The sequence below is a fragment of the Melozone crissalis genome, unplaced genomic scaffold (assembly GCF_028551555.1).
Source record: "Melozone crissalis strain CALT ecotype California unplaced genomic scaffold, PUWL_Pcris_2 ptg000710l_1, whole genome shotgun sequence".
Taxonomy (NCBI): Eukaryota; Metazoa; Chordata; class Aves; order Passeriformes; family Passerellidae; genus Melozone; species Melozone crissalis.
In genome coordinates, this window is record NW_026536368.1 from 22597 (window position 1) to 34144 (window position 11548).

General features: G+C 52.7%; 2 long non-coding RNA genes across 2 annotated transcripts; both read left to right on the forward strand.

The window, feature by feature from the left end:
- The first annotated feature begins 7898 nt into the window (after positions 1-7898).
- Positions 7899-8814, forward strand: LOC128950545 (uncharacterized). Its single transcript, XR_008484371.1, has 3 exons — positions 7899-7936; positions 8199-8273; positions 8753-8814. It is a non-coding gene; the product is annotated as an uncharacterized LOC128950545 (long non-coding RNA).
- An 8-nt stretch (positions 8815-8822) lies between these two features.
- LOC128950546 (uncharacterized) lies at positions 8823-11166 on the forward strand. The gene is made up of 3 exons (XR_008484372.1): positions 8823-8932; positions 9771-9872; positions 11119-11166. It is a non-coding gene; the product is annotated as an uncharacterized LOC128950546 (long non-coding RNA).
- The last annotated feature ends 382 nt before the right edge of the window (positions 11167-11548 follow it).

Below are 11548 nucleotides of genomic sequence, written 5' to 3' on the forward strand. Positions count from 1 at the left end.
TTTCTCTTCCAGGCACTCACCAGAGGATGAAACCACGGCTTGGAGCCCAACTGGGACCGGTTCTGGGGCTGAGTTTTGGGGGTTTTTTTTGAGTTTTGAGAGCTGAGTTTTGGGCTTGGTTTGAGTTTTGAGCTCTGAGTTTTGGTTATCCCAAAAGGGTCAGAGCTCCAGAAATTATCAATTTTGGGTTGGATGTGGAGTTTTGGTAATCCCACGCTGGGAAGGGGGCAGAGCCAGGTATTGGAGCTGTTATCAGGTATTTTGGGTTGGATTATTGAATTTTGGTAAATTCCCAGGATGGGAAGGGGTCAGAGATCCAGGAATTGTCAAATATTTGGGTTGGATTATTGAGTTTTGGTTAATCCCAATCAGGAAGGTGACAGAGCTGCAGGTGTTGGAGCTGTCGTCAGATATTTTGGGTTGGATTGTGGAGTTTTGGTTAATCCCAGACCGGGAAGCGGTCAGAGCTCCAGGGGTTACCAAATATTTTGGGTTGGATTATGGTTGGTTTGGTAAATCCCAGGCTGGGAAGGGGTCAGAGCTCCAGGAATTATGAAATATTTGGGTTTGATTATTGAGTTTTGGTTAATCCCAAATCAGGAAGGTGACAGAGCTGCAGGTGTTGGAGCTGTCATCAGATATTATGGGTGGTGATTGTGGAGTTTTGGTTAATCCCAGGCTGGGAAGGGGCTGATGCTCCAAATGCTGGAGCTGTTATCAAATATTTTGGGTTGGATTGTGGAATTTTAATTAATCCCAGGCCAGAAAGGGACTGGGAAGAGCGTGGTGCCCAGTGTTTACCAAATATTTTGGGTTGGATTATTGAATTTTGGTCAATCCCAGGCAGGGAAGGGATTGATGCACAGGTGTTGGAGCTGTTACCAAATATTTTGGGTTGATTATTGAGTTTTGGTAAATCCCAACTGGGAAGGGGCTGATGCTCCAATTTTGGAGCTGTTATCGATATTTTGGGGTTTGATTATGAGTTTTGGTAAATCTCAGTCTGGGAAAGGGTCCAGAGTTCCAGGAATTATTAATATTTGGGTTTGATAATGAATTTTGGATAATTCCAGGCTGGGGAAAGTGTCAGAGCTCCAGGAATTATGAAATATTTGGGTTTGATAATGAATTTTGGTTAATCCCAGGCTGGGAAAAGGGTCAGAGCTCCAGGAATTAGAATATTTGGGTTTGATAATGAGTTTTGGATAATCCCGGCTGGGAAAAGGGTCAGAGCTCCGGTGTTGGAGTTGTTACCATATTTTTGGTTGGATTATGAGTTTTGGTAAATCCCAGACCAGGAATGTGACAGAGCTCCAGGATTATCAGATATTTTGGGTTGGATAATGAGTTTTGTATATCCCAGGTTCAGAAAGGGTCAGAGCTCCAGGGTTTATCAAATATTTGGGTTGGATTGTGGAATTTTGGTTAATCCCAGTCAGAAAGGGACTGGGAAGGGGCTGATGCTCCAATGTTGGAGCTGTTATCTGATATTTTGGGTTGCTTTATTGAGTTTTGATTAATCCCAAGATGGGAATGTGACAGAGCTCCAGGGATTACCACCTGCAGCCGTTCTCCACACGAACTCTGCTTTGTTCCAGCAATAATGAGAGAATTATTTCCAGCACTCCTCACCTCCCTGGCCCTCTTTATTCTGCACAGGAACTCTGCTTTATTCAGCAATATTATATAAATTTATATTAAATAAACCAGAATTATGGAATATATAATTATGTTATAATTATATTATAACTATATAATATATAATGATATTTCCAGCACTGCTCACCTCCCTGGCCCTCTTTATTCTGCACAGGAACTCTGCTTTATTCCACCAATATGATATAAATTTATATTAAATAAACCAGAACTATAGAATATATAATTAATATTATAATTACATAAATATGACGATATTTCCAGCAACTGCTCACCTCCCTAGCCTTCTTTATTCTGCACAGCAACTCTGCTTTATTCCACCAATATTATATAAATTTATATTATATAAATTATATAATATAATTATAAAATGTAATGATATTTCCCCCATTTGCTCACCTCCCTAGCCCTCTTTATTCTGCACAGGAACTCTGCCTTATTCCACCAATAACCAGAATTATAGAATATATAATTATATAATATAAATTATATAATTATATAATATAAATTATATAAATGTAATGATATTTCCCCCATTTGCTCACCTCCCTAGCCCTCGTTATTCTGCACAGGAACTCTGCTTTATTCCACCAATAACCAGAATTATAGAATATATAATTATATAATAATTGTATAAAATATAAGGATATTTCCCCCATTTGCTCACCTCCCTAGCCCTCTTTATTCTGCACAGGAACTCTGCTTTATTCCACCAATAAACCAGAATATAGAATATACAATTATATAATAATTGTATAAAATATCAAGGATATTCCCCCATTTCTCACCTCCCTAGCCCTCGTTATTCTGCACAGGAACTCTGCTTTATTCCACCAATAAACCAGAATTATAGAATATATAATTATATAATATAAATTATATAATTATATAATATAAATTATATAAATGTAATGATATTTCCCCCATTTGCTCACCTCCCTAGCCCACGATATTCTGCACAGGAACTCTGCTTTATTCCAGCAATAAACCAGCATTATAGAAATACAATATAAAATAATTGTATAAAATATAAGGATATTTCCCCCCATTTGCTCACCTCCCTAGCCCTCCTTCCAGCGGCTCCCGGCTGCCCAGCCTGCGGCCCCGCCGTGGTATTGGCTTTGCCCTCCTGAGCATCTCCAGCCCCGCTGGGCCCCCATGCCAGGGGCTGCTGGGGGGATGGGGGGTCAGGGGGCTGCCCCCATCCACAGAATCACCCAATTCACCCCAAATTCACACAATTCCAAACATTCACCCAAATCCACACACAGATCAACCCCGAATTCACACCTTCACCCCAAATCACCCCCAACACCCAATCACCCCCAATCCACACCAATTCACCCCCAATCCACCCCAAAATCACCCAATCCCCAATTCACCAAATTCACCCCAAATCACCCAATAACCCCAATCCCCCAAATTCCACAATCACCACAAATCACCCCAAATTCACACAAATCACCCCAATCACCCCAATCACCCCATACCCCCATCACCACACCCCAATCACCCACACCAAACCCATCACACACCACACCACAAATCACACCAAATTCACCCCAAATCCACCCCCCAAATCACACCCCCAAATCACCCCCAAATCACCACACCCCACATCACCCAAACCCCCACACACCCCCAAATCCACCCCAATCACCACAATCACCCCAAATCACCCAAATCACCCCAAATCACCCAAATTCACCCACCCCAAATCACCCCAAATTCACACAAATTCACCCAAATTCACCCCAATTCACCCAAATTCACCCAAATCAGGGCGGGTTTGGGGCTCACTTGAGGTCTGAGAGCTCCCGGATCAGCCCCCGGATGACGTCGGTGGCGTCGATGGTTCCGCGGCATTGGAGCTGCTGAGAGAAAGACAAAACCCCCAAAAAACCCCAAAATAACCCCAAAATTAATCCCAAAAAACCCAAACTGGGGTTTCTACACTCTTCAAATGTGGGATTTGGGTTAAAAGTCGGGGTTTTGGGGCCGTCTGGGCTCACCCACCTGTGCCAGGGGTTCTTTGCTGAGGGTCCGGGCTGGGTCTGGCCTGGGCTGGGCCAGGGCTGGGGGAGAGAGAGGAAATGGGGAGGGGTCCCAGTTTGGGATGGGGAGGGTCCAGTTTGGGATTGGGGAGGGGTCCCAGTTTGGAATTGGGGAGGGGTCCCAGTTTGGGTGGGGAGGGGTCCCAGTTTGGAATTGGGGAGGGTCCCAGTTTGGGATGGGGAGGGGTCCCAGTTTGGACATGGGGAGGGGTCCAGTTTGGGTGGGGAGGGGTCTCTGGGTCCCAGTTTGGAAGGGGAGGGTCCCAGTTTGGATGGGGAGGGGTCCCAGTTTGGGTGGGGAGGGGTCCCAGTTTGGGATTGGGGAGGGGTCCCAGTTTGGATAGGGAGGGTCCCAGTTTGGATGGGGAGGGTCCAGTTTGGATGGGGAGGGGTCCCAGTTTGGATGGGGAGGGTCCCAGTTTGGGATTGGGGAGGGGTCCCAGTTTGGGTGGGGAGGGGTCTCTGGGTCCCAGTTTGGATGGGGAGGGTCCCAGTTTGGGATTGGGGAGGGTCCCAGTTTGGATAGGGAGGGTCCCAGTTTGGGTGGGGAGGGTCCCAGTTTGGAATGGGGAGGGGTCCCAGTTTGGATGGGGAGGGGTCCCAGTTTGGATAGGGAGGGTCCCAGTTTGGGATTGGGGAGGGGTCCCAGTTTGGGTGGGGAGGGGTCCCAGTTTGGATGGGGAGGGGTCCCAGTTTGGAATTGGGGAGGGTCCCAGTATGGGTGGGGAGGGGTCTCTGGGTCCCAGTTTGGAATTGGGGAGGGGTCCCCAGTTTGGATGGGGAGGGGTCTCTGGGTCCCAGTTTGGATGGGGAGGGTCCCAGTTTGGATGGGGAGGGGTCTCTGGGTCCCAGTTTGGAATTGGGGAGGGGTCCCAGTTTGGAATTGGGGAGGGGTCCCAGTTTGGATAGGGAGGGGTCCCAGTTTGGGTGGGGAGGGGTCCCAGTTTGGGATGGGGAGGGGTCTCTGGGTCCCAGTTTGGATAGGGAGGGTCCCAGTTTGGGATGGGGAGGGGTCCCAGTTTGGATAGGGAGGGTCCCAGTTTGGAATTGGGGAGGGGACTCTGGATCCCAGTTTAGGATGGGGAGGGTCCCAGTTTGGGATGGGGAGGGGGTCCCAGTTTGGGTGGGGAGGGGTCCCAGTTTGGGGATGGGGAGGGGTCTCTGGGTCCCAGTTTGGATGGGGAGGGTCCCAGTTTGGGATTGGGGAGGGGTCCCAGTTTGGGATGGGGAGGGGTCCCAGTTTGGGATTGGGGAGGGTCCCAGTTTGGGATTGGGGAGGGTCCCAGTTTGGATGGGGAGGGTCCCAGTTTGGGTGGGGAGGGTCCCAGTTTGGAATTGGGGAGGGGTCTCTGGATCCCAGTTTAGGATGGGGAGGGGTCCCAGTTTGGGATTGGGGAGGGGTCCCAGTTTGGATAGGGAGGGTCCCAGTTTGGATGGGGAGGGTCCCAGTTGGGATGGGGAGGGGTCCCAGTTTGGAATTGGGGAGGGGTCCCAGTTTGGGATGGGGAGGGGTCCAGTTTGGGATGGGGAGGGTCCCAGTTTGGAATTGGGGAGGGGTCCCAGTTTGGGTGGGGAGGGTCCCAGTTTGGGATTGGGGAGGGGTCCCAGTTTGGGATGGGGAGGGGTCCCAGTTTGGAATTGGGGAGGGGTCCCAGTTTGGGATGGGGAGGGGTCTCTGGATCCCAGTTTAGGATGGGGAGGGGGTCCCAGTTTGGGATTGGGGAGGGGTCCCAGTTTGGATGGGGAGGGGTCCCAGTTTGGGATTGGGGAGGGTCCCAGTTTGGATGGGGAGGGTCCCAGTTTGGGATGGGGAGGGGTCCAGTTTGGAATTGGGAGGGGTCCCAGTTTGGGATGGGGAGGGGTCCCAGTTTGGAATTGGGGAGGGGTCCAGTTTGGGATGGGGAGGGGTCTCTGGATCCCAGTTTAGGATGGGGAGGGGTCCCAGTTTGGATGGGGAGGGGTCCCAGTTTGCCCCCCCCCAGCTGTACCTTCTCCCCCGGTGCTGCTGATTCCGGCTCCTTCTGCCCCAAAATTCCCAGTTTGGGAACTTCCCAGTTTGGCTCCGGCTGCTCCTCTCCCGTTCCATCCAAAATTCCCATTTTTGGTGTTTCCACCTGCTCCTCTCCGTTCCATCCAAATTCCCATTTTGGTGTTTCCATCTGCTCCTCTCCCGTTCCATCCAAAATTCCCATTTTTGGTGTTTCCATCTGCTCCTCTCCCGTTCCATCCAAAATTCCATTTTTGGTGTTTCCATCTGCTCTTCTGCTCCATCCAAAATTCCCATTTTTGGTGTTTCCATCTGCTCCTCTCCTGCTCCATCCACCTCCAAATTTCTGTTTTCGGTAATTCCAGTGGATCTTCTCCCGTTCCACCCAAAATCCCATTTTTGGTGTTTCCATCTGCTCCTCTGTTCCATTTCCCTTTGGAATTCCTGGTTTTGGTGATTCCTATCTGTTCCATCAAAATTCCCATTTTTGGTAATTCCATCTGCTCCTCTCCTGCCCCATTTCCCTCTGGAATTCCTGGTTTTGGTGTTTCCTGCTCATTCTCTTCTGTTTCATCCAAAATTCCCAGTTTGGGAATTTCCCAGTTGGCTCCATCTGCTCCTCTCCTGCCCCATCCACCTCCAGAATTCCTGGTTTGGTAATTCCAGTGGATCTCTCCTGTTCCATCCAAATTCCCATTTTTGTGTTTCGTCTGCTCTTCTCCTGTTCCATCCATCTCCAAAATTCCCATTTTCGGTGGCTCCATCTGTTCCTCCCTTGCTCCATCCACCTCCACAATTCTGCTTTTGGTGTCTCCAGCTGCTCCTCTCCTGTTCACCCAAAATCCCATTTTTGGTGTTTCCATCTGCTCTTCTGCTGCTCCATCCACCTCCAAAATTCCCATTTTGGTGATTCCAGCTCATCCTTTCTTTTTCCATCCAAAGTTCCCATTTTTGGTGTTTCCAGCTGCTCCTCTGCCCCATCCATCTCCACAATTCCTGGTTTTGGTGTTTCCAGCTGCTCCTCTCCTGCTCCACCCAAATCCCCATTTTTGGGATTTCCCAGTTTGGCTCTGGCTGCTGCTCTCTTCCTCATCCACCTCCAAAATTCCCATTTTCAATGGCTCCATCTGTTCTTCTCCTGCCTCATCCACCTCCAGAATTCCTGGTATGGTGATTCCAAAGCTCCGCACCTTTTCCACCCAAATTCCCATTTTCAGTGGCTCCATCTGCCTTCTCCTGCCCCATCCACCTCCAAACCTGCCGTTTATGGCGATTCCCACAATTTTCACTGCCCCATCCGAAATTCCTGCTTTTGGTGACTCCAACCCATCCTTTCCTGCCCTATCCGCTTCCAAATTCCCACCTGGGGCAATTCCAGACGATTCCTTTTCCACCCCATGGGAATTGTTCTGGTTCGGTGATCCCAGTGCTTTGCCATCTCCAATTTCCTCATCTCTCCCTTCCTGATAAATCACTTAAAAACCCCAATTTGGGGAGTTTTTTCCACTTTTGGGATTTTGGGATCCATCCCAGCAGGATCTCCATGGGGTTCAGCTCCTGGGGCTTCCTGAAGGATCCTCGCTTTGGGAGCGTGGAAATTCCTGTCGCCTGTTGTGTGTGAGGGAAAAAGGAAAATTTTTATGAAGGAAAGGAAAAAAGGAAATCAGTTTGGGTCCAGTTGGGTACTCCAGAGGGGAAAATGTCCCCACTTGGGTCATTCTGGGCCCAAATTGGGATATTTGGGGTTTTATTTTACCTGGGGTTGGGTGCGTCCTGCGTTTCCCCATCCTGCGCTATCTAAGAAGGACAAACAACCCAAATTACCCCAAATTATCCCAAATTACCCCAAATTACCTCAGCTCTCCATTTCACACCACCCCAGTTCCCCTCAGGCCCCGGCAGCCATGCTCCCCTCACAACCCTCAACGCCCTCAGAGCCCAAATAAATACAATAAAACATCCCTCGGCTCCTCTAAAGCACAACCGCAGGATAAACCCCTAAACCCTCTGGGTTTTAGGTGAAAATCGTGGAATTTTCAACCCATTTTCCACCTCTGGGCATTCCGCCCACGGCCTCCCCTCACGTTTTTCCCGCCTTTTTCCCGCCGGCCGCGGGGCACGCTGGGAGTTGTAGTTCGCAGGCGCCGCAAAGCAGCAGAGCGGCGTTTACGACAGCGGCGCTTTTGCGACGGCGCTGCCGTAAAGCGCGGGGTGTTGACAGCGGCCGGCGGAGCAGGAAGTGAGTGAGGATAAACCGGGATAAAACCGGGAAAAACCGGGATAGAACGGATAAAACCGGGATAAACCGCAGCACCGGGGTTGGGGGGTGAGGTCTGCGGGACGGCTGAGGGGTGACAGCGCCTTGTGGGGCGCTCTGAGAGGCGGCAAAGCCGCGGCGGGGCCTTGTGAGGGGCGGGGGGGCGCCGGGGAGTTTCGGGGGGCTCTGAGGGGGGATTTGGGGGGTTTAAATCAGAGCGGGGGTCTCTGCTCGCCCTCCCCAGCTCGGCCCGGCGGGACGCGGAGCCATGAGCAGAGCCGGGAGGGTCCCGGGCCGGGGGGCGGCCATGGCCAGGCAGGTGCGTGCGACCCCCGGGACCCCCAAAATGGCGGCTGGGGGGGTCCCTGAGTCCCCTCAGCACTTTGGGGGGGTCCCTGATCCCTGAATCTCCTCCTGGGGGTCCCTGGGGGTCCCTAAATCCCTGAATCCCCTCCTGGGATGGGTCCCTGATCCCTGAATCCCCTCCTGGGAGTCCCTGGGGTCCCTGAATCCCTTCCCGGGGTGTCCCCAAGACCCTCAATCCCCTCCTGAGGGTCCCCAAATCCTCTCCCGGGGGTCCCCGAGTCCCCAAATTCCCTCCTGCGAGTCCCTGAATCCCTCCTGGGGGTCCCTGGGGGGTCCCCAAATCCCTTTTTGGGGTCCCTGAATCAGCTCCTGGGGGTCACCAAATACCTGAATCCATCCTGGGGGTCCCCAAGTCCCTCCTGGGGGTCCCTAAATCTCCAAATCCCCGTTCTGGGGGTCCTTGAACCCCTCGTGCTGTCGCCCCCTCCCCAGCTGGGGCTGCTGGCGGCTCCGGTGCGGACGGGAACCGGAACCGGAACCGGAGCGGGAGCGGGAGCGGGAACGGGAACGGGAGCGGGAGCGGGGCCGGGGAGGCGGCGCTGGAGGCGGAGCTGCTGCGGCTGCTGCGGGGCCGGGACGGAGCGGAGAGCGGGCAGCGACCCCCGCGGGCAGGTAAATACCCCCGGAGTTACCCCAGACTGGGGCTGGGACCCCCGAAATTGGGGTTGACCCCCAAAATTGGGGCTGGGGACCCCCCCAGACAGGTAAATACCCCCGGAGTTACCCCAGATTGGGGCTGGGACCCCCAAAATTGAGTTTGTGACCCCCAAAGTTGGGTCTGGGACCCCCCCCCGACAGGTAAATGCCCCCGGAGTTACCCCAAATTGGGGCTGGGGACCCCCGAAATTGGGGCTGGGACCCCCCCGACAGGTAAATACCCCCGGAGTTACCCCAAAATTGGGGCTGGGACCCCCGAAATTGGGGCTGGGACCCCCCCCGGACAGGTAAATGCCCCCGGAGTTACCCCAGATTGGGGCTGGGACCTCCGAAATTGGGGTTGTGACCCCAAAATTGGGGCTGGGACCCCCAAAATGGTGCTGTGACCACCCCAACCCCCAGACAGGTAAATGCCCCGAAATTACCCCAAAATGTGGGTTGGGACGCCCCCAGACAGGTAAATCCTCCCAGAAATTGAGGTTTGACCCCCCCAGGGAGTAAATCCCCACGATCACCCCAAAATTGAGTTGTGACCCCCAAAATTGGGTTAGGACCCTGCCAGACTGTAAATCCCCCTGAAATTACCCAGTTTGGGTTGAGACCCCAAATTGGGTTTGGGACCACTCTGTTCCCCACAGTGCGGTAAATCCCCCATCCCCTCCCCCTTGAAATTAGGAAATTTAGGGGTCAAAGCCCCCAAATTTGGGATTTTGTGCCCCCCCAGATTTGATCCCCAATTGCCCCCCATTTTTGGGGTCAAACCCCCCCAAAATTGGGATTTTTGTGCCCCCAGATGTGGGGGCCGCGCAGGCCCTGGCCCAGCTGTGCCTGCGGGACCCCCCGAGGAGGAGGAGGAGGAAGGGGAGGAAGATCTGAGAACGAGGAGGAGCTGCTGGTGAGGGGGGGGGGGCTGGGCCTGGGATTTGGGGATTTTCTGGAATTCTGGGATTTTCTGGGTATTGGGATTCCTGGATTTTGGGGGTCCCTGGATTTTAGGGATCCCTGGATTTGGGATTCCCTGGGTATTGGGATTCCTGGATTTTGGGGGTCCCTGGATTTTAGGGATCCCTGGATTTGGGGATTCCCTGGGTTTTGGGATTCCTGGGTTTGGGATCTCTGAATTTGGGGATTCCCTGGATTTGGGGATTCCCTGGATTTTGGGATCTCTGAATTTGGGGATTCCCTGGATTTTGGGATTCCCTGGATTTTGGGATCTCTGAATTTGGGGATTCCCTGGATTTTGGGATTCCTGGATTTTGGATTTCTGGATTTTGGGATCATTGGGTTTTGGGATTTCTGGAATTTGGGATTCCCTGGATTTTGGGGTCTCTGGATTTTGGGATTTCCTGGATTTTGGGATTTCCTGGATTTTGGGATCTCTGAATTTGGGATTTCCTGGATTTGGGATTTCTGGATTTTGGGATCATTGGGTTTTGGGATTTCTGGAATTTGGGATTTCCTGGATTTTGGGATCATTGGGTTTTGGGATTTCTGGAATTGGGATTCCCTGGATTTTTTGGGATTCCTGAATTTCGGATCCCTGGATTTGGATTTCCTGGATTTTGGATTTCCTGGATTTTGGGATCTCTGAATTGGGATCCCTGGATTTGGGATTTCTGGATTTTGGGATCATTGGGATTTGGGATTTCTGGAATTGGGATTTCTGGACTTTGGGATCATTGGGTTTTGGGATTTCTGGAATTTGGGATTCCCCGGGGATCCCTGGATATGGGGTCCCTGGATTTTGGGGAACCTGATTTGGGGATTTTGGGGATTTGGGGATTTGGGGATTTTGGGGCTCCCAGGCTGATCCCGGATCCCTGAGCCGGGATTTTGGGATTCCTGGATTTTGGGATTCCTGGATTTTGGGATATCTGGATTTTGGGGATCCATGGATTTGGGGATTTTGGGACCCCAGGCTGATTCTGGGATCCCTGAGCCTGGATTTTGGGGATCCCTGGATTTGGGACCCCTGGATTTGGGGATTTTGTGGATCCCAGGCTGATCCCGGTCCCTGAGCCTGGGTTTTGGGATTCCGGGATTTGGGATCTCTGGATTTTGGGGATCCCTGGATTTTGGGGGTTTGGGATTTTGGGGGTTTGGGATTTTGGGCCCCCAGGCTGATCGCGGTCCCCGTGCAGGCAGAGCTGCAGGAGGTGCTGCAGGAGGGGCCCGGGAGCGCCGAGAGCACGAGAGCGCCCAGAGCGCCCAGGTACGGCCGGGAGAGCCCGGGGGCAGCCCCAGCCCCGTCCCGGTCCCGGTCCCGATCCCGGTCCCGATCCTGGTCCCGGTCCTGGTCCTGGTCCCGAAACTGGTCCTGGTCCTGGTCCTGGTCCTGGTCCTGATCCTGGTCTGGTCCTGGTCCTGGTCCTGGTCCTGATCCCGAAACTGGTCCTGGTCCTGGTCCCGGTCCCGGTCCTGGTCCTGGTCCCGGTCCGATCCGGTCCCGATCCTGGTCCCGGTCCTGGTCCTGGTCCGGTCTGGTCCTGGTCCTGATCCTGGTCCTGGTCCTGGTCCGGTCCCGGTCCTGGTCCTGATCCTGATCCTGGTCCTGGTCCTGGTCCTGATCCT